This window comes from Camelus bactrianus, chromosome 17, assembly GCF_048773025.1.
Source record: "Camelus bactrianus isolate YW-2024 breed Bactrian camel chromosome 17, ASM4877302v1, whole genome shotgun sequence".
NCBI classification, from domain to species: domain Eukaryota; kingdom Metazoa; phylum Chordata; class Mammalia; order Artiodactyla; family Camelidae; genus Camelus; species Camelus bactrianus.
The window spans coordinates 12,705,202-12,727,115 of record NC_133555.1 but is presented as its reverse complement, the minus strand read 5'-3'; the positions used below and the strand labels follow the sequence as shown (position 1 = coordinate 12,727,115).

Genomic DNA, 21,914 nt, shown 5'->3' with positions numbered 1-21,914 from the left:
CAATAGCCATACTGCTTCTTATGTCCCTTATATAGTGTTTCCAGGGACTAAAATGTGTCATATTGGATCCAGGGAAAGCCTTGTTTGAAAGTAATTACATCTGTTGATGTGGATGAAGTAGAAGCATTAAATGTCTCCCTTTGTACCTCCTCCTCCCCCTGTCCCTCACCCATGCCCACTTCAGAGGACATATTGGGGGCTAAAGAGTGAGCTGCTCCTCTTTTGGGCCCACTTGAAAAGGTCTCTGCTTTGTTACTTTGACAAACTAATTATTTTGAAATTTAAAAGATAAAATACATGTCCAAAGTCCACCTTTTAGAACTACTTTTGTCATCAGTAGATATATAAATTAATAATTGGGTCTGTTTCTCGTTGCAAATCTTGTGTTCCAAAGATGGCCTGTGAAACACACAGTTCCCCTAAGTTGACCATTGTAGGGGTGGCCTTGTTACTGAATATGTGTATAGTACATATTCAGAAATATATACATACAACCACATGTGTATGTATGTTGTCATAAATATACACACATTTCAGGTATATATATACACATGTATGCACACACATACACACATGTATACATACACCCCAGCATTGTATCTGAATGTATTTATATCTGCAAAAATCGAAGGATAATGCAAATGTTTATAGAGCTAAATGGAATATGAACAAAGGCCGATGGCTGTTTGAAACTCAGCTGAAGATAATCACAATATTTAATTTGGCATTTCAGCTAAGACCATCACTTGGAAAAATAACAGGGAGTAAAATACTGATGAGAAACTTATGTGACAGAAGTGAACAATTGTTACAGACTTTGAATGATTCTGCCAAAATAATTATTTCTCCTACTTAGATAGGGCATGATCCTAAAAGAGACACATGATTTGGATCAGATTCCATAAAGATAAATTAGACTTTCTGGTAAAGGAAAACCTATGCAATGCATTTATTTGCTATATGCCCTTGAGCTTCTCTAGAGCTATGGATTCTATCAAATCTTGAAAATAATTGAATACTACAATGAAAATTAATGCACTGCACTTTATATGGTCATACATTTCCTCCTCTTGTTTGTTTCCCCCTTTTATTTAACAACAAAAAATACTTTTCAGTTCCCTACATTATTATTTCTCATTTCTTTTTTTGATTTAAAAATATGTGTAACTAGAAGTTCGAGTTAAAACTTATTTTCTCTTTGCTAAAAAAAGAGGAAAGCTTAAATGAAGAAGAAATTGTATGCTTTCATTTGGATGAATGAGAAAAATCAATTATTCTGTCCTTGCTAACTTTTCTGTCTCTTCATAAAATTTTCCTTTTTTGGGGTTGAAGGTGTATGACTGTTGAGTCCCTAAAAGCATTTCTATTACTATTCATGCAGAAAGTAGAATAGCCTACATCCATTAACTGATCTTTCTCCTGTAGACTTAAAGGATCTTAGTTTCCAAGTCTGAAACTTAAAAAAAAAAAAAAAAAGAACCACATCATTCTGCCTCTTCTGTTCAGCACCTATAGTGGTATCATGTCTGAAATGTTTCCTGTTGGGTCCATGAGAGATTCACTTGAATATAATTATCTCTGTTGACTTGAATCAACGCTGAACATAACTAGCACACTTAACCACCTATTAAGGGTCTCCATTTCCTGTCTCTCATAAGTACTTCTGTCATCTTAAGTTAGTTGTTCATTACAAGTAGTAAATAATTTCTTTTAAAAAGCTGAAAATACCAGGTCTAGCTTTGCCACCACTATTACACAACTCTGAGTGGCTTACTTTTTGTACAAATGAGCACAGGGTCTTAAAGATGAATCCAAAAAGTATTGATGACTTATAGTCCAGACACTTCCATTTACAAATTTTTCTTCCAATTTCATTTAAGGAATACAGGATATTAATTTTGTAAAATAGATTTTCTGAAATTTCATCTAAAGAAATTACATTTGTATCCACGTGCAAATCTTTGCATTATCTCAGAAATGAAGTTTCTCTTCCAAAAGAGAGGGAGGGAGAGAGGCAGAGAGATAGAAAGACAGAGAGACAGAGAATAGAGGCAGAAAGAAAAAAAAGAACATAATAGAAGGGAAACATCTATTCAAGAATTTGATTTTTCCTATGAAAACACTCTGAACATCACTAATCATACGAAAATGTAAATCAAAACCCACAAAAACCTGCTTCACACTCATTAGGATGGCTATTATTAAAAACAAATAAAAAGCAGATAATAACAAGTGTTGCCAAGGATGTGGAAAAATTGGAACTCCTGCGTACTGCTGGTGGGAATGTAAAATGGTACAGCTACTGTGGAAGGCACCGGGGCAGCTCCTTAAAAAATTTAATGTGGAATTACCACATGATACAACAATGCCACCCCTAGGTACATGCCCCAGCGGATTAAAGGCAGGGAGTCAAACATCAGATGTTTGTAGACCCATGTCAATGGTGGCATTATATATAATAGCTAAAAGCTGGAAAGGACTCAAATGCCTATCAACAGATAAATGGATTAACAAAATGTAGTATATACATACAATAGAATATTATTCAACTTTAAATAGGAAAAACTTTAAATTCTGATGCATGCTACAACATGTATGAAACTTGAAAACATTTTGCTAAGTGAAATAAGCTACATACAAAAGGATACTTATTGTCATATGAGTTAACTGGAATAGGCAAATTCATAGAAGGTAGAATGGTGGCTCCTATGGACTAAGTGGAGGGAAAAATGAGGAGTTATTGTTTAATGGGTACAGAGTTTTAGTTTGGGTTGATTAAGAAAATCTGGAGATGGATGATGGTGTTGGCTACACAACAATGGGAATGTACTTAATATTACCACACTGTACACTTAAAAATGGTTTAAATGGTAAATTTTACATTATGCATATTTTACCACAACGTTTTAAAAATTGATATTATTAGAATTCAGTGGAATAAAAGTAATTGTTCAGTTGGATTTTTTTCCTCCATCATAATTATTTAAAAATAAAGAAGAGCAAGTTGTCCTTATTAAGTATCTCTTCTGTTTCTCTGTACAGAAAATTCAACTTAATTTGAATTCTCACCAACACCTTCATAAGTTTTCAACATTGCCTATTTTGTTAGAAAAGCTTTTGTACCTTTCTTAACATCGTAACAATAGTAGTTAAATGCTAAGATTTTTGATGTGAACAGATCTAAACTCAAATTCTATCTCTCTGACAATCCAGTAGTATGAAATTAGACCATCTCTAACAACAGTAAGCCTCTGCTCTGACATGTACAGGGAGAATCATAGCACAGTGACAAGGATTAACTGAGATAACAAACATGAAGCTCCTGGTCCCTCACAGCACTTGAGAAATGGTAACTCTAATCCTTCTTTTCATATATTCATTTCCTCCCACACGTTGGCTAAACATTTACGTATTTCAAACTGCTGCAGTTACTCATAGAAAAATCTAGTTTACATTTTAAAACTTTCTCCAGACCAGTTCCTTGTTTTCCTGTGTTCAGGACTTTTAGGCATTTGACATGTATTACCTTTTTTGAACGACCGAACAACTACAGGCAACAGATGCTATTGCTGTTCTCATTTTACAGATTAGAAGCCCAAGGCTCACTGAGATTGGGATCTCTTTAAAGTACATCGTTAGAGAACCAGTTGTACCTTGAGTATAGAATCTAAAATTGGTATCTAAATTCATGCCTTTTGTGTTAAGGTAGTCAGTTCTTTTCAAACACTGCCCACACAAATCATGCAGATCTTCTTTATTTCTTTTATTTGCTATTGGCATAATAATTGTTGAAATAATAAGCCATATTTACAGGACAAGAACCTTTACATTAAGCCTTATGGTAGATTCTGCTGGTGCCCATTCCAGATCCCCCTTAATGGGCAGTGGGCCCAGCTGTGAGTAACTACAGCTGCCCTGTTCTTCAATTCATAACCTAGAGATCCCCATGTGACCAGGCTGAAGCTGGACAGCAGCTGAGACCCATTCTTGCTTACTCCTTCTCCTGCTCCATCCTGTTTGCAGCCTCCCATTTCCCCCTAGGAGTGCTTCCTCAATAAATCATACATACTTGAATCTCTGCATCAGGCTCTGCGTCTAAAGAATTCAGAGTAAGACACTAAACATTTCATATAAGATATTTGGTCTTCTTATTGACAGACAAATTAGGTCCAGAAGCCCTAATCATACGAATTTCCATAGGTAAGAACAAGCTATTCATCAAAATAAAATTGTGTCAACAACTCTGCTTCCTACCGATTGGCAGTCAATTGTACAGTGCTTCTCTGACCTTCAGAACAAATGAACTACAAACAGCCTTTCAGAACCTAACCTGTCCATGGGAGAGGCTCTGTAGGTAAATACCTCTAGATAATTGATGGCTTTTGTTTGTAACTTTTGTCCTTACGTTCAGCAATTCAAAAGCACCCTTAGAGTTTACTTTAGACTCAGGCTGATACAGTCTGCCTCATCTTGAATCATCCCACCAGGAAGCCATCTTGAAATGTGCCCCCCCAAAACAAACAAACAAACAAACAAGAAAACAACTCTCTCTCATAAAATCTCCTCCTAAATCAAATCTGTCTTTAATCCAGCTATGCTATCCAGACAAGTCAGTCATCTCTGTGGACTTATTAAAAGTATGTTTTGAATTATTTAACTGAAAAAGTCTCCTTCAGTTCTTCTGTGTAGGATTCTGTCATTCTAAATTCTCAGGTAGATTCTAATTTGAGCTCTTCCTTTCTTCCCCGACTCAATCTCAACCCTAAAGCAAAGTCAGCAGGTGTCCAGTCACCAAAAGCTGCCTGTTATCACTCTGGCATTTTTGAATGATAAAACCAGTTTGACTTTTTACAAGCTACACTTGTACCTACTTTGAATTTCTTTTATTTCCCAAGGACTCTGGTGGTAAAAGTTGAATGTAGACTTCCTCCTTTCATATGTATGTTAATGAATTACTCTGTACTTGTGTGAGAGAAAACTGCATCTGTCATCGCTGTTTAAAATGTCATCCTTGAGAAAAGAAAGATAGTCGTTTTGAAAGAAACTTATGCTTTCACTGAGCTACATATATTTTCTTGGAAGACTCATAATATACAATTCTACCAATGCATAGATAAACACTGGGATAAAAGTTACTTACGAATAGGGCTTTGGCGATCCTGCACTATTTAATATTTAATCACAGATACCATTTCAAGTAAGTTTGTTTTTTTATTGCTGGAGCCTCCTAGCCTAGCTAGACTGAAGCTAGACTGGATGAATAAATAAATGGCCATTCATTTATTCATCCACCAAGCAACCAGAAAACACCTTATTTATATGCATCAAGCACTGGGCTAAGGACTAAAGATTAAATGATGGGTAAGAAATAGCTACTCCTTGTCTTCAGAGCAGACAGGTGAAACCTTGAATGCAATTTAAAAGAAAAAGGAAGAAAAAAAAAGTTGGTGGTATTTGCATGGTACGTATTATCTAGCAGGCATTGTTCTAGGCTCCTTATGTAAATTAACTCCAACTATTACTATTACCCTGTTTTCAGATCGGCAGACTGAAGCCAGAGAAGAAATAATTAACATTACACACCCAGTAAGTTCACACATATAATAAGTGACAGAGTCAATATTCAAATGCCTACTATACCTTCTCAAAAAGAGCATCAGGTGATGTGTGAGGTAGACTTAACCTATAAGGGAGACCAGAGGAGGAAGTAGCCAAGTTTGCCTGGATTGGAGAAAGGTCAAGGGAAGCCTTCCATGGTAGTGGGGCTTGAACTGAGCCTTGGAATGTTAGTCTGTGTTCCAGGCACAGAATGTGATTGGAGACAAACATTCAGGTCAACAGGAGAGCAAGTGGAAATGACATGCAAACAAGTCTCCAGGCGAGGTACATGGAATGTGAAAGGCCACAGTTTAGAAATGACTGGTTTTCTCAGACACAGCTGAAAAATAACTTGGAGCCAAGTATACCCAAATTTTGGAGGCTCTTTATTTCCAAGCTTAATCTACAATGGAATGATTGGGTGATAATTATGAGATGCCCAAGAAACATGCAGAAATCCATCATATCATGAAGCTTGTAGGCAGAGGCACCAGAGATGAACTGCCTATGTTTGAAAAATACTCCCCACTCAATGTGCACAGGTGTGAATTCATGTGTAAAATGGAGGTGTCAATAGTACCTACTTCATATAGGTTTATTATAAGGCCCCAATACTTACTATTACATGTAGAGCAGTGGGTGAAGGCACCTGATACATTGTTGTGAGTTGTTTATGGAGAGCGTGGCAGAGGTCTGGTCATGCAACTATTAATAGGCCACCTTTGGGACTTCAGTGCTTAAGATTAATGGAAATAATTTCAATGATGTTAAGGATTTTGAATTGTTTATAGAACAGATTGAAAATGCCACATACTTGTCCCTTAAAAATATCAGTCTGATACATTAAGGATATTACTAGTATTATTAAAATCTCAGTACACATCTTTAGGACTGCGCCAAACCTCACTTCTCACACTTATACAATGGGGTTAAAGAATTCTTGCTCCATGTCACAGGGTTGATTTTAGGTGGCTGAATGTTAAACTGCAATAATAAATCACTTGAAAGAGCTATAAATATGTAGGCATTTACATCACTGTATTTTCTTTTCCTGTAAGCTGTTCTAAACCATGTTTTACAGATGGAGAAATTCAGGAAATTCAAACTGGGGCAACTACATTACTTGCCCAAGGTCACCAACCTACAACAGACCTAGAATTTCTTCCATCTCCACCTCAAAATAATTTGTAAATATCTATTTATGTGTAGATAGAGGAAGTAAAAAAGAATATACATGAATCCAAAAACCATAGAGCACAACAGAAAAGGTCTCCAAGTAAACAAAATGATATAAAGGTCTTCAACTCTTTAGAGAAGGATTTCTAAGATATTTGTGTATTTGAAGGTGGTGTGTATTTTCATTTCTGTCTCCTGTCCAGGGTCTGTACAAGCAATTATAAAAAAAAAACCAAAACCCTCACATTTAGAAATAAATTTTAAAAAGCTTAATGGGTACTGATGAGTTCAGAATATCTTTAAATTTTTTTCATATATAAGAAATGTAAAAATAGGTATAAATGATCCTGATGATACAATGATAAAGTGCATTTATATCTGAAAAATAAATTAAGACTCAGGAGAAGGAGTTTTAAAAATAACACTTAAAAATGCATTTGTAAATTGTAAAGGCTCTGATAATTGTGAAGTGTGTGTTAAGTGGGTAATGCATATCTAATTATAAATGCAAATGATAGATGGCTTTTAATCTTTTTTCATACATCAGAAAAGTAGCTAAATAAACTGGGTAAAGAAATATTTTTCTTTAATTTCTTAAATAAAAGAAAGTTGATAAATTATAATTGTTTTTTCATGATCATCTTGGAAATAACACGACACAATGTTGCAATGGATTTAATATTCTGAATTTATCCTAAAGTAATAATTTAACCATCAGTGGGTATCTTTTAAAAGGAGAAAAGTTTACCTTTGCTTTTAAAAAATGATTCAAGCCTTATACAAATGGACTCAGAGCAGTTATATGGTCGAATTATAGCAAGCCACTATTACATTTAATTTTTTTTAAATCAACAGGGGAGATCATCCAATGTTTTAGCCTCATTTTTTCCCCATCATCACTGCTGGACATCTATTTATGTATCTTATCAGAAATGATACTTTTTCAAAATGCAGGCCTTCTTTCACCCCCCCACGTCTACTCACATTCAGCAGGACCTAGTCTTTTTGGTCCATTTGAATAAAATTGCACATTCAAGCTGCACAGGCTAAGAGCTGGGGTCAGAGAAGAAAATGTAAGAAAGTAAGGTATTCATCCTATCAAAACTGAGGACTTCTGTTTTGTAAAATTGAGAAAAAAATCCCAAAGCTGAAATGCTTATTTATTACTCTTATGCTATTTGACAAATGATTTTGAGATTTATCAATTTGGTCGGGAATTACAGCAAAATTCTTATATTTGTCCTGAAGAATTAGACGAGATATTTTCTGGGATATATTAATATGTTACCAAAATAGTAAATTAGAATCAATTGTTTAAAAAGTAAATTCAAATTACAAAGAGGTTTTGGTGGCAACCTCTGGAAACACTCATCATATTTTAAGGTATTAATTTATACAATCTTTTCCAAGAAGCGAAAAACATACAGAAAATTACAAAACATAAATAGATTAGTGAAGCATTACTAAACCAGGTCCAGAAAACAGAATATTGGCAACACCCTAGAAGCGCCCCCCACCCAAGTATACCAAGTTATGACTTCCTCCTTCCTCTCCACTATCTTGACTTGTAAATATATAATTAATATTGCTTTCTTGAATATTACATGATTAAAACCATACTATATATTCCTTTGAGTCTGGCTTTTTGGCCAACAGTATTTGTGAGATTCATCCACATTGTGGGTAGTTGTAGATCATTCATTCCCATTGCTACATAATATTTTATTGTATGAATATACTACAATTTATGAACAACTTCTGCTCTTAATGGAAATGTGGATGCTTCTAGAGGCAGAGATTAATAGTTGTTACCAATATTTCTGTATCTATCTTTGGTGCATTTATGTATACATTTTTCTGTCGCATATACCATGAAGTAGAATTATAGGACATTTGGGTATGAATTTACAACTTTAAAATATATTACTAACTGTTGCCTATAGTGATGTTATTAATTTATCCTCTTACCAGCGATGTTTTTTTGACAACACTTGCTATCAGCCTTTTTAAAATTTAAGCATTTTGGGAGGATACGTAAGGGTATCTCATTTGAGTTTAATTTACATTTCGTGGTAACTAATGAACTTGGGCATCTTTCATGTGTGTCTCGGCTACTTATAAATGCCCCCCTCCTTTAAAAAACATTTAACATCATTTTCCTATTGAGCTGTCTTTCTTTTCCTTAGTGATTGACTCCAGATAGGAGCACTCTGTTGCTTTTATGTAGGGAAATAGCTTTTCCTACTTTGTGACTTGCCCTTTTACTTTCTTAATCATGTCTCTTGATAAATAGAAATTTTTGAATTTACTATAGTCCAATTTATCAACTGTTTCCTATACATAATAACACTTTTTGTAAAAAGTTTAACAAATGTCTTCTTGTCCTGATTAAATGAAGATATTCTCCTATATTATCTTCTATAATTTACTGTCTTGTCTTTCCTATTTGCAATGAACCTGGAAGTTATTTCTTTATTTATTGGCATGATGTAAGGTGGGTTCAGTATACATTTTTTTCCTATAGGGATCCAAGTGACCCAACCAATTTATTAAAAATGCAGACCTTGCTTCACTGCTCTGCAGTACCATCTCTGAATGTAATCAAGTATGCATACCCGCTGCTTGGGACTGCTTTTAGTCTCCCTCTCTCTCTTCCATTGGTGTATTTGTCCATCTTGTGCAAATGCCATACTCTATTAATCACGGCAGTCTTACAATAGGTCTTAATAACTGGGAATTATTAAAATAGATGATATGGATTAAAAATGAGGCTCTATTTGTAAGCTAAACTCACGGAGAATAAAATCCCAAATAGAATTAAAAGGAAATAAGAATTCCTATCATAAAATCCTGTCCAATTAACTAAACCTGAGCTTTCTAGTGGCCAAGACAAAAAAGGGTTCATATTTTTCAGGACATAAAAACATGCCATTTGTTCCTGTAAGCATAATTGCTCTGACTCTAAAACCTGAGGGAAGTGTCTCTTGTGAATCCTCAGGAACAAAGTGGGTGACTGAGTGGATGACACTCCTTCACGAACCTGCTCAAATGCTTACAACACTGGATTTCTTATGCTGGCTTCTTATGTCATATCTCAAAAATAATAGCTCACATCTACTACGTACTCCTTAAGCCTCCTCCACAACATTAGATAAGAGGCTTCCCAAGCGATGCACCCAGTTTACTATTACTGTAGCCAGTGCTACTAGCTTTTGCAAATCTCACCAGCATCTGGCTATAGCTATTACACCACCACCAACAGGTCCTCTGCACAGGTAACAGGAACGAGTTGCTAATTTTTTTTCAAACTTCAGGTGAATCCAATACTTGCTTGTTCACATGTTTTGTGGCTTTTCTTGATGGAAAGTTCACCAAGCACTTACTCCAAAGGTCCTGCCTACCTGTTTCAGAAAACTAGGTTAGAATGTTTTCCTTGAATATTCTTCTGTGTGCATCCATGAGCCCATGTCTCTTTCTATATGTCCAAGATGGATGTTTTGGGAAGAAAACTGTTCTGGTTCCTGAACTGGCTTTGTTACATTTATAGTACCTCCTTCTCCATTCCTGTAGGAGCAAGGGAGTGATGGGAATTTATAGAAATGAGGCACATAAGCATTTCAAGTTTTATGATACTGAGTATATCCTCTTTAATTGATGCTTTCGATACATGTTCCTGAAAGGAAGTACAAACCTTCTCAACAGGTCTTTCTAGCTACAGAGAAAAATTTAGTTTAATCCTTTAAACCACATGTATCATAGAAGTTACTATTACAACCCCAGTTTTATAGATGAGGAAAATTAACTTCAGAGAAGTGAAGAAATATGCCCAGAGATATTAGAAAATACTGAAGGTGAGATTCGATGCCAGAGATTCTGATATTTTAACCTACTTCCCTAATTATTCAACTAGTGCTTGTCAAATGTTAGTGTGCATACAAAACTCTTGGGGATCTTATTAAATACAAGATCTGAGTCATGTTTTTAGCAAGCTTCTAGGTGACACATATGTTGCTGGCCTCAATACCAGACTGAGTAGGAAATAAAGTCTCAAAATAAGACTTACGTTAGTGTCTAAAGACAATCCAACAGCAGCATAAAGGAGTCAACGTAAGGTGACACAAGAAGGAAGCTCTGCTATGGTCTACATAAATCCAGGGGGAAAGCAAATGTTAACCTGTATTTCCAAACTCTAAGATGGCCATTCAAGATATTTATTTACACATTCAAATAATGCTTATTCATCGAGCTCCTACTGTGTGCCAAACACAGTAGAAGTAGTGAGCAAAGTAAATTCTACTTTCTGTATTTGTGCATTTGTTCAAATATAACCACAGACTTACTTTAAAAAACAGTATTTCAATTCCACTGGAATAAAGAACACGAAAAAAATGTGTCTGCACATTAACCCCATATAATAGTACCCTGTCAGAAATTTGTAGTCATGACACCAGAAAATGCAAATGAGGAAGAGTCTAGATCCACAGGCCTGAATTAACAAGTCAATTGCAGAGTGTTTTGCCCTCTTTTTGAGAAAACTTCAGTTAAGAGATCTACTTTCACATACATATTAATGAGTTATATTGCATAAGTCAATTCTATTTTATGAATGGAGATTATATAAGCCTTGTTTAATTCTTCCAGAAACCCCCTCCATAAGCGCTACTAGGATTTATCTTACTAGGATTCTATCCTTCAAGCACAAAGGGTTTATTTTTATTATTTAATCAGCTTCAAGCAAAAGTAATCAATGTAATTTGATTACATGGGACTGTGCCCCCTGCCAGTTGCCTCTCAGCTTTCTGGAAGGCTGCTTTTGTCTTTGTACTGCTCTCAGAATTCATTTAGAAAGTAATTCTAGTGTTTTCATTTAAAAAGGTATGAAATCTGGCTGAGTCAAACATCAAAATTTATGACATTTCTTTTTGACAAGTCAAGCAGATTGAGTGCCCTGACCATTGTTATTAATACAAATATTAATATTAATAAAAGTTAATATCTATCCAGTAAGCCAAGCATTGGGAAAAGCAGTTCCTGGGCTTGCTTAAAATACCACGGCAAGTGTGTGGCAGAGCCAGGATTCTAAACCTGGCTCTGGCTCTACATTCTGACAGCAGAAGTGGAAAGGGTGTCTTGGCAAGACCCCCACAAGCGCACTCTGGAACACACACTTTGCACTTGTAGTTGACTTGACATCACCGTCTCTGATATATTAGGCCCTCACTATGGTGCACATAAGGCACTGTAATAAGCCCAGAGTCCCAAGGTCACCTCTCACTGCCAAAACCCTCATCTATACAAAACTCTGCCTGTTCCCATTTCTGAACCCATCTCCCAACCCTCCTCAACTACTGAAATTCTTCCCTGGACATCATGAAACCTAAAGACAGTCATCATCCGAATCCTTACACACTTAACCTTTGCTCTGAATTCCTTCCTTACTGTGTTGCTTCAAGTGAAATTTGGCTGTCATCGGAGGATGCCGCTTCTCTTGTATCCTCAGAACTGGTGACTCTTTACTCACAGGCCCTCTTGTTACTCAGCCTGTCAGTAGGGACAGACTCCTCCTTTCTTCTTAATGCCACTTCCAGATGATCTTCCTCTCTCTCAGGTAAAATGCCTCCGTCACTATGATCATGCCATTAGACTATGCTACCCACGTCACCATTGTGTTCTCACCCCAGATCACTCCATCATTCCGTGAAGATTTTATCTCCCAGTCTGTTGTTAATCTCACAAGAACACTCCTCTCATATTCTTGGCAATTTCATCTTTCACTACTTTTAGCATTCAGTATTCAATAACCTGATTCCTCGGTTCCTTGATTTCTTATCTCCCATCAACCTTGTTTATAATCCTACCTTAGCAAAATGCCACCCTGCCAAGCTGACTCCAAAACCTTGTCACTATCTAAAATGCCAAGGTGGGAACTTATTGTTGCTTAACATTAAGATAAAGGAGAGAAGTAATCATGAAATTCAAAGATGTTACTGTTTTGGGCTTCTCTTTCACCACAAAGTCTTCAAAGTCCTGGCTTTTTGCTTTTATTTCACAATCTAGTCGCACTTTTTTAGACATCACTCAGCTTGCCTTTCTCTTTAAACAGCTATCATCACCCACTTACTATATTGAAATTCACTCTTTCTGAGTCTGACTGTGTGCTGCCCTTCAAGGACAAGCATAGAGGCGTGTGTCACTTCTTTCTGTGTTCCTTTTTCCTCTTTAGTAGTTGTCAGTAATAGAATGGCCTGACTAGTTTATTTCACTGAAATGATTAGATTTCAGAATTCCCAAAGTTTGCTAGTCATGATTTTTCTTTTAAAATTCAAGTCTCCTGACTAAGATGCATTTTACTTCTGGGGAATAAGATTTTTGGAGATGCCAAACTAAAGGTGAAACTCTGCATGCAAAGAGGGCTCCTCCTTGTCAAAATGACTTGAGGAGACTGAAAGATAGTGGTAAGATGCCTCTCTGAGAACCTCCAGGTTGGGCCATTCTAAATCCTATCAGTGTCTGACTCAGCCCAGGACATAAGTAATCTTCTCAGGGCATTTTCTTAACAAAGATCCCCTGCTGGAAGAAAGTATCACATGGATAAATGTGAGAAATCAGGATGCTTAATTTCTGCATTTTCTCCCTCTGGACTGCTAAGATTTTACTTAGAGACAGGTAAAGAAATGAATTCTATGTGGATGTTCTAATCTAATCCATTTATTTCAAACATTCTGTTCCACTTTGTCAGCTGGCAAAACCCCTCAGTGTCAGTTCTCACACCATCTCTCCCAACCCAGCCCAACACTGTGATGCCATACCCTTTACTCTTGTATTTTTGAAAGCAAGGAATTGAATGTTTACGTTTGTATTATTTATTCTCTTAACTCAATAGTCTTTTTTTGTATAAAATTGAGATCTTAATAAATACTGAAGTAGGTTTCCACTTTTTCTTGATATAAGTAGTATTACTGGCATTTATATTCTCCCTATAATTATTATATGTTGGTAAATAATGGTATAATAGCTGCAGACTGTAAATAAAGACCTTCAAAGGTATTCTCAAAAAATGACTTAAGCAGTCATGCATTTCCATGACACCATTTTCATCTGATTTGACCTACCAAAAATACTGAGCTTCCACCTGGTCTAAGGAACAATTTTTATTTCAATCAACCTGTCTCTCTCCCCAAAATGAACATAAAACTTTTATAATTTTTGAAGAATTCATGCTTATTGAAGACAACTTAAAGAAATTAAATTGTGAAAAGAATTGCAATACACATCATCTTTCAAAAAAATCCACCTGTGTACATTCACCAGATGCATACATGTACGTTTATAGAAATAGGATCATTCTAAGTACTCTATTTTTTCCTGTAAACATTTTACACTACAAAAAATTTCAAGCATATAGAAATGCCCAGAAAAATATCATAAGCATATTTGTATTTAAGTGTGTATTAACATTTTACCACTTCTGCTTCAGATCTTTTTTTAAAGAAATAAAGTATTCCAGACACTGCCACTTTTCACTTCATTTCTTCTCCCTCTTCCTTCCCAGCAGTACTACTCCTTCCCTAAAATTGGTGGTAACATTTTTGAGGATGGTTTTGTGTTTTTATTGTCTTTGTTTTAAATTTTGATATAAATAGTATCAGAGTGCAATTCTTTTTGCAACTTTTTCCCCCAATCTATGTTAAGTTTTTAAAATGTAGCCCTATTTCTACATGTTGACTTACTTCTTTCCTTTTCACCATTGTGTAGTATTCCATCCCGTGAATAAAATGAAGTTTATTCTATTTCATACAGGAACGGAAATGTTTAATTTTGTTTTTTCAGGAATATATTACAGAGATATTTCCATATATTTATGCATTCATTCCATTTGCTTTTATTGAGCTACTGTCATGTGTCAGACATTCTATGATATGTTGAAGGTCGAGTGATTGATAAAACAGCCATGTCCTCAGTCATCATGAGTGTATGTAGGTAGCAGGGAAGGGATCATCTAAATATATATAGCTTAAAAGCCATAAAATAGTTGAAGAAACTCTGAGAGACTAAAATGTAGGGGGTTATAGGACTCAAGATGTATGAAATCTCTAATGGATGAAAATTAAGAGTTTATCCAATGTCAGTTATCTATTGTGTTTTTTGTTTTATTTTGTCTTGTTTTTTGTATCTAATGCCATAACAATGCTGTGAAACAAACAAGGAGAAAACCCCTGTGGTATACAGTAACAGATCTTTATTTTTGGTCACAAGTTTTTGGGTTACTTGGTGGTTTTTCTGATCTCATCTGTGATCACTTATATATTGGTGGTCAAATAAGCAGCTTTGCTGATTTTGCTGGGCTCTTTCAGTCCAGCCTGGGGCAACAAGATTGACTCAGTTCTGCACAATCTCTTAAGCTCCAGCAGGCTATTCTAAGCTTCTACCATGGTGGATGGGTGGGGTTCCAAGAGAAAGAGAACAAAAGATTACAAAGCTATTTTGAAGCAGAGGCTCAGAATTGGCAGACTGTCACTTGTGCTGCATTTTGGTTGTAAGGCCTGACCAGAGTAAGCAGTGGTGAAACAGACCACACTTGTGATAAAAGGTGTTCCAAAGTCACATTGCTAAACCGGAGGATATAGATTTAGTGAAAGGTTGGGAATTGGGGCTAATTTGCAATCTGTCTTCTATAAATAATGCAAGGGATGGAGCTGAAGAACTTTCCATATAGGAGAAACAACATATTTAAAGGCTAAAGAGTCTGAAAGGAACTAAGACATTCAAAACCTAGATAAAAGGACACTTTGGAGTTTACTGAAGAAAATTCAGAATGATATGAGAGAAAGTTGAAGTGGCTGGCAGCGACCAGGTCATGCTGGCCTCATTGCCCCTGTTTTGGATTTTGAATTGTGTTTGAAGAACAATAGGACCTCATACAATTTTAAGAAACAAATTGCATGATCTCATGTTTAATTGACTGCATTATCTAATTTAACCTATTACATGACTTAACAGATTATATAATTTAATTTTAAATAAAATTTATTTGGTTGATAAGTGTGATAACATATTAAAGACTGTAATTGTGTAAGTGGTGAAACAGTTTGGGAGGCTATGCAGCCATTCAGATGTTAGGTGAGGAAAACATGGATGATAGGATAGCAATGGAGAATGAGAAAAGTGGAGATATTGTTGAGAAATTTGGGATGCTAGTAACACTTGCTGCTAGAAGGGGCACAGATTTTGAGGTAGAGGATACCAAACATGGTCAAATGGTCAAATGGATGGTTGTGTTTTTGTGAGGAAAATTTGAAAAACTACTTCAAGGAAGGAATTAAGAGTTCCATTTCATAGATTTCATTATAGTTAGATATGAAGGTCTGTTTGCAGAAGGAAGATCTGGGTTAACTCTATGAATTTGATAGTGGTCTGCATATAAATATTGCTTGAAGCTATAAGAATACTTGAAGTCACCAAGAGAGAAATTTTCAAAAGAAAGAAGAAGCCTCGCATACAAATCCAAAATAATTCCAATTATTAGGCATCAAGGAATATAGATAGATATACTCACACTTTTAAATGGCTACATAGTATCTGATTATATGAACTTTACCATATTATTTTAAATAATTGGCTGTTAATGGATTTAGTTAGACCTCATTAGACACTGATATATAATGACTATCTATTATATACACTGTTACTCATTCAACCAATTATATCCTTAGAGTAGATACTAGAAAGTTGAATTGCTCAGGAAAATACGTTTTACATTTTAAATGTGAATACATCTTGATTAACAACCCCTTGAAAAACAGTCATACCAAATTACATTTGCAGCATCACTGAGTATGCTGTTTCCTCAGTCCCTCCCGTTATTACATATTCCTTAATTTTTCACTTAGCATCTGATAAGTGATAAATTTTTGTTGTTTTAATTTGGATTTCATGGCTTATTAATAAAATTTAACTTTCATATGCTTATTGGACATTCAAAATTCTTCTGCAAATTTTCTAAACATGGTCTTTGCCTAGTTTTATGTTGAGGGGTTCAGATTTGTCTTACTAATTTTCAGAAATTATTTATTCTAAGTATATTAATATTTTCTGATTATAAGTTATTTAAAATATTTTAAATTTTATTTTAACTTTGCTTATGGTATTTTTATCTTATAGAAATTTTAGCATGTAAAATTGATTTTTTAAAAATAATTCAATTTATCTCATTTCCTTTAAACTTGTTTTGTGAAACATGGAAAAACATTTTCTCATGCCCAGGATTAGAAAACTATTCTCCTTTAGTAATCTTGTAATTTCATTTATTACATCTAGATCTGTGATTCATCTAGAATTTATTTTTGTAAGGAGCTTGAGGTAAACACCTAGTTTTGCTTTCCCACCTCCATTCTGTGATGTGTTCTTATTTTTGTTTATTAAGTAGTCCAGTGTTGACAGAGCCCATTTTCCACTTAAAATCCAAGTAGCTATTTCCTATGGAGGCAGTACAATGTAGTAGTTAAAGTTAAGAGTAAAGTCTCCAATTATCCTAAATAATTCTCCCCTGTCCCTTTCCTGCCCCTCCTGGTAGAATGTAACACATGACTGGTGACAAGGTAGACTGTTCTACAAAGCCCAAAGCTGTACCACAAGATGGTATTTCTCCTCTGGAGAAAGCCTGTTTATCAAACTAAAGGCAAACTTTTAAAATGGCAGCACTGCTTAGATCTTAGCAATTTCTGATGCTTTATTCTTCTTATGAACAAGTCAGATACAACGGTTTCAAAGGCAGCCATTAAGACCAAATGCAGCGTCTAAACTGAAGAAAGAGAGTGAGGAGTTGCCTTTGACTCCATTCCATCAATTTTATTTTAACGTGATTTATTTGGCTATATGTCCGTCCCCCTCTGCATTTCCCATATCAGCTTTATGACAAATCAGTCCCCTGCAAGTTGTATAGGAAAAGCAGTACGTGTGATTGAGATATTGTTAACAACAAAGCATGTTCTGGACCCAGAGCTGTTAGATTCTGATTGATAAAATTTAATATTTTGAAAGGAGGGGAAAAAAAGACTATTATTCCAACTCCTTTATTTGTAGTGCAGGTGAAGTTCTTTTTATCTCCTCTGCTTTCATTGTAGCAGTATGACTGAGATTCCAATAAATTACTGAATGCAATATCCAGGTGTCCGGATGATTTTTTGGTGCTGCTGCTACTTTGTAGTGGGCGAGAGAAAAGATAGTTGAGGTTCTGGAAAAAAGTGTCAAAGCTTAGCAATAAAATAAGGATTTCACTGAACAGAAAGTAATGAAATCGCCCAATTTATTTCCCTTTCACTGTTGTAATGCAGGTAAATCTTACTCCATATGCGTCACAAAGCTTGACTGTGCAGTGGCCTGGCTCAGGTGTTGCATGGTTTATGTGTGAGGGATTGGAAGAGTACTCATAAATACCTTTAATAAAAAAGTGTGCGTTGAAGCAGCTTAGTTTTTCAAATAAAAGAAGTTACATTTGTGCCAAGGGATCCAAGCTGTTAAAAGTCAACTTTCTCAACTTTTCCCCCAGTACCACTGTCCTAATATCACTGGATGCCTGAGAATTTGTATCTCCAATTCATCTTGACCTTCTTGGGTTTGGATTTTATCTGCTCCATGGTGCAGTTACCTTTGTCTGAGGGTACCTTCAATTTCCTTTCTCAGAGCCTCTTCTTGGCTGTGTCACATATAGATGAGCCAGGCTTGATTGAGATATTAGTCTGAAAGTGTGTTGGTGACAGGGTAGACCAAGGGGAACGGCACAACTTTTCTACAAAGAGCCATGTAGTAAATATCTTTGACTTGAAGACCAAGGTGTCTGCCGTTACAGGGTGAAAGCAACCATACATGAACAAATGGACATAGCTGTGTTTTGTTAGACTTTATTTACAAAAACAAGCAGTAGGCTAGATTTAGCTCATGGGTCCTTATAATCTCCTGAGTCCTGGAGAAGACAGAATTTTTTTAAAGGTATATTCTGCCAATGGTGATAGGTAACATTTACTGTGCCTCTCCTTAAAATCTCATATCATCTAGCAAAATTAAGAGTCTGGAACTGTTGTAAACCCATTTTGCAGATAAATAAGCAGAAACTGACAAAGATCAAGTAATTTCTTAGGAGATGGTACAGGAGCATTTGAAGTCAAGCTCATTCTGGGGTCCAAGCACCCTAACTACTATGGTATAGCACTTCTCTAATTAATCAGTAGGAATAAAAGTGCCACGAAATCCATTTTGGTGAGATGTTTCCACATGTGAATAAGTTTTTTTTTTTAATTTTTAAAAAATGAAGTGGGACATATGCTCTAGCTTATTATCACAGGATCCTAGATGACTATTATTATTTAAATTTAAGTGTTTACATTTTTATCTGGAGAAAATTAACCATGAATTTACTGGCAGGGGAAAAATGCAGGAGACTAAATACAAGATACATAAACTCAGCATGAAATTATGGAAGGAGACAAGAATCTGGAGTTAAATGAACTGGCTCTGTCACTTACAAGATGTATGATTTGAGGCAAGTTTCATTTTGAGCACTAACTGTCTCATTTTTGAAATTAGAGCAATACTACCTCTATAGCAATATTAAAAATTATTTTGAGGATCTATTGAATTACTAGATAGAGACATTCTTGTACAGGTGTATTAAAATATAAAAAATAATATACAGCATAATACATACAATATGTAGCATATAATCAAATATACATACCCAAACATATGCATACACTTATGGAAGTATATGATATTAATGAAAGTATATGTTACAAAGTCATCTTTTCTTTTGGTAAGTAAAGAAAGTGTACTTCAATGATTTCAACCAAAAACGTTTTGAATGTGAAGCAAAATTTCAGAGGCTCTTTTTTATAGGTTCTGAGGCATAAGGAGTTCTTAAGGGTCATCCAGGCCCCTCCTCTGTCTTGCAGAAATATCCTTAAGCCAATGCAGATGAGATTCTGACTATTTCTTTTAGAGAAGCAATTTAGCGAAAGTGTCTTTAAACCATTTGCTGACAGAAAAAGAACCTCTTGAATACAAATTGACACCCTGATTGTAAGTGACTTTATGATGACAAGCAAGAGAATTTTTCAAAAATGGAATATCAAAAACATTTTTGTTTCGGAGAACCAATTGCCTTGCCTGCCTGAGGCTTCCTGATGGGGATTCAATCTCAAAGCATCCAGAGTCTCCATCCGTGCTTACTATGCAGCACAGCACCTCCTAGGGTCCAGAGGTGAGTCTTAATATTTTATACTATTAACTGTGTAGTCCCAAAGATGGATTCAGGGCAGATGTTTGATGTTCCAGCCTGTCTGGGTTGCTGAATACCATTGTGAGTTTATCTGCCTCTCTTTAGCATTTTAGTAGTAGTGACACCACCACCAAATTCCCCTAATCATTGAAGCTTTAGGTAATAACTCACAGAAAGAAAAACAAAACTTGATGTGTTTTCATAAAATATCATATTCTCTGCTTTACAAAGAAATAAGGAAACTGGCTGTTCAAAGTTAATGTGAAACTTCAGAAAACGCTATGTGTGCCATGGAAAAAAAATGAGAGAAACATGGATTTCCCACCAGAGATGCATCTCTTTGGCTATCCAATTCATTGCTGCATTTTCAGCTTCTAGAGCAGTGCTTAGCAAACAGTAGCTCCTTAATAAACTGGCACGTAAGACTTTTTTTAGTGTCCATAATTGACTCCTGTTTGCTTGGCTTTCTTCAAAATCAGAATTCATGACAAGGATTTGGATTATGTAGTGTATTGGGAAGATAATTTCAGGAGGCATGGTGAAGGTGGTGGGGAGTATGTAGGAAAGGGAGAAAATCCATGACAGGGAAGCTAACCAGTGAGTTATATCACCTTGGGCAGCTTTGGCTCTGGACCATTAGCCCCTCCTGGAGGCTGTATAGAACATAACTCATGACTGCCCCCTACAGAGTAAGGTAGCTGAGGCACTTACCAACTCCCTTACCTCCTGGGTTGAGGATCACTCCTGAGGACATTAAATCCCTAGCAGGCATACACAGGATGTAAGGCATACTATGCCCATGGCATAAAGTCCTCAGAACAGTTTCAAGTAAAGAGAACCATGTGCTAAAGGTAGCAAGTCCTCAACTGTGACTGTCCCCTAAAGTGACAGGTGACTTCCTAACTGGGTTGAGGGAATATGGGGCACCTCCAGTGGCTGCTCTAATCATACCTTAAAAGAAGCACACCATTTTTGGTTTTCTAAGTGATAGCCATAATGTGAGAAAATTCAAGAAATCAATTGATATTTACATCTATTGCATAGTTTTAATTAAAAAGGTCACCGAGACTAATCTAATAAGGCAAGCGGATATGTAAAAGTTCAAAGACAGCAGCTCAGGAATTTTATGTTTTCCATATACTTGTCCCCGGTATTTCTGTGAGTAAACAGGTTATTTTCAGTTGTTTCTGAATACTGAATAAGTGATTGGACTGCACTTATTCTATCCTTAAAAATAAATGAAATACCTAATTGAGACAATTGGATAGTGATCTCCTTGATTAATCATTACAGTGAAGATGATAATTACAGTGTCTCCCTGTCTTGTAAAAGAGCAGACCTAGGTTGCTAGATAGATAACTTCTTTTTTATAATCACAGACATGTGGTGTTAAACATCATGAAAATCTCAAGTAAGAGACACAGGCAAGTTTCATGATAAGCTCAGGAGCTGAGAAGCGTATAGAGTGGCTGAGATAAGCCAAAATGATGGCAGTCTGAGGTTTTACAGGTGCATGAACTATAAAGTAAACACAGGGAGACTGATCTGCAGAGAAGAGAATGGAGCAGATGCTCAAAGAAAAGCAGAGATGACAGATACCATGACGCCCACGGACAAAGGAAAAGAGGGCATGAGGGAGGGAGCAGCTGGCCACTGGCCTTCTTGTTCTCAGACAACTTTCTTATACTTTGTTGGCATGAGATGTCTCTTGATACTTTTGAACCTGACCGCTCCTTTAGTTTAGAATGCTTTAAGTAAATTCCATCCCTCCCATGCAAAAAGACCCAGATCAAACAGTGAACACATGATTGTGATTGTAGAAGAAATTAGACTATAATAGAAAATCAACTAGTTGGTCATTTAGACA

At 35.8% G+C, this 21,914-nt stretch overlaps 1 protein-coding gene across 3 annotated transcripts in view; it reads left to right on the top strand.

Annotated features, from left to right (window-relative positions):
* CNTN6 (contactin 6) overlaps positions 1 to 21,914 on the top strand; it is a 256,106-nt gene that overhangs the window by 110,428 nt on the left and 123,764 nt on the right. The gene's annotated exons all lie outside the window — the stretch shown is intronic.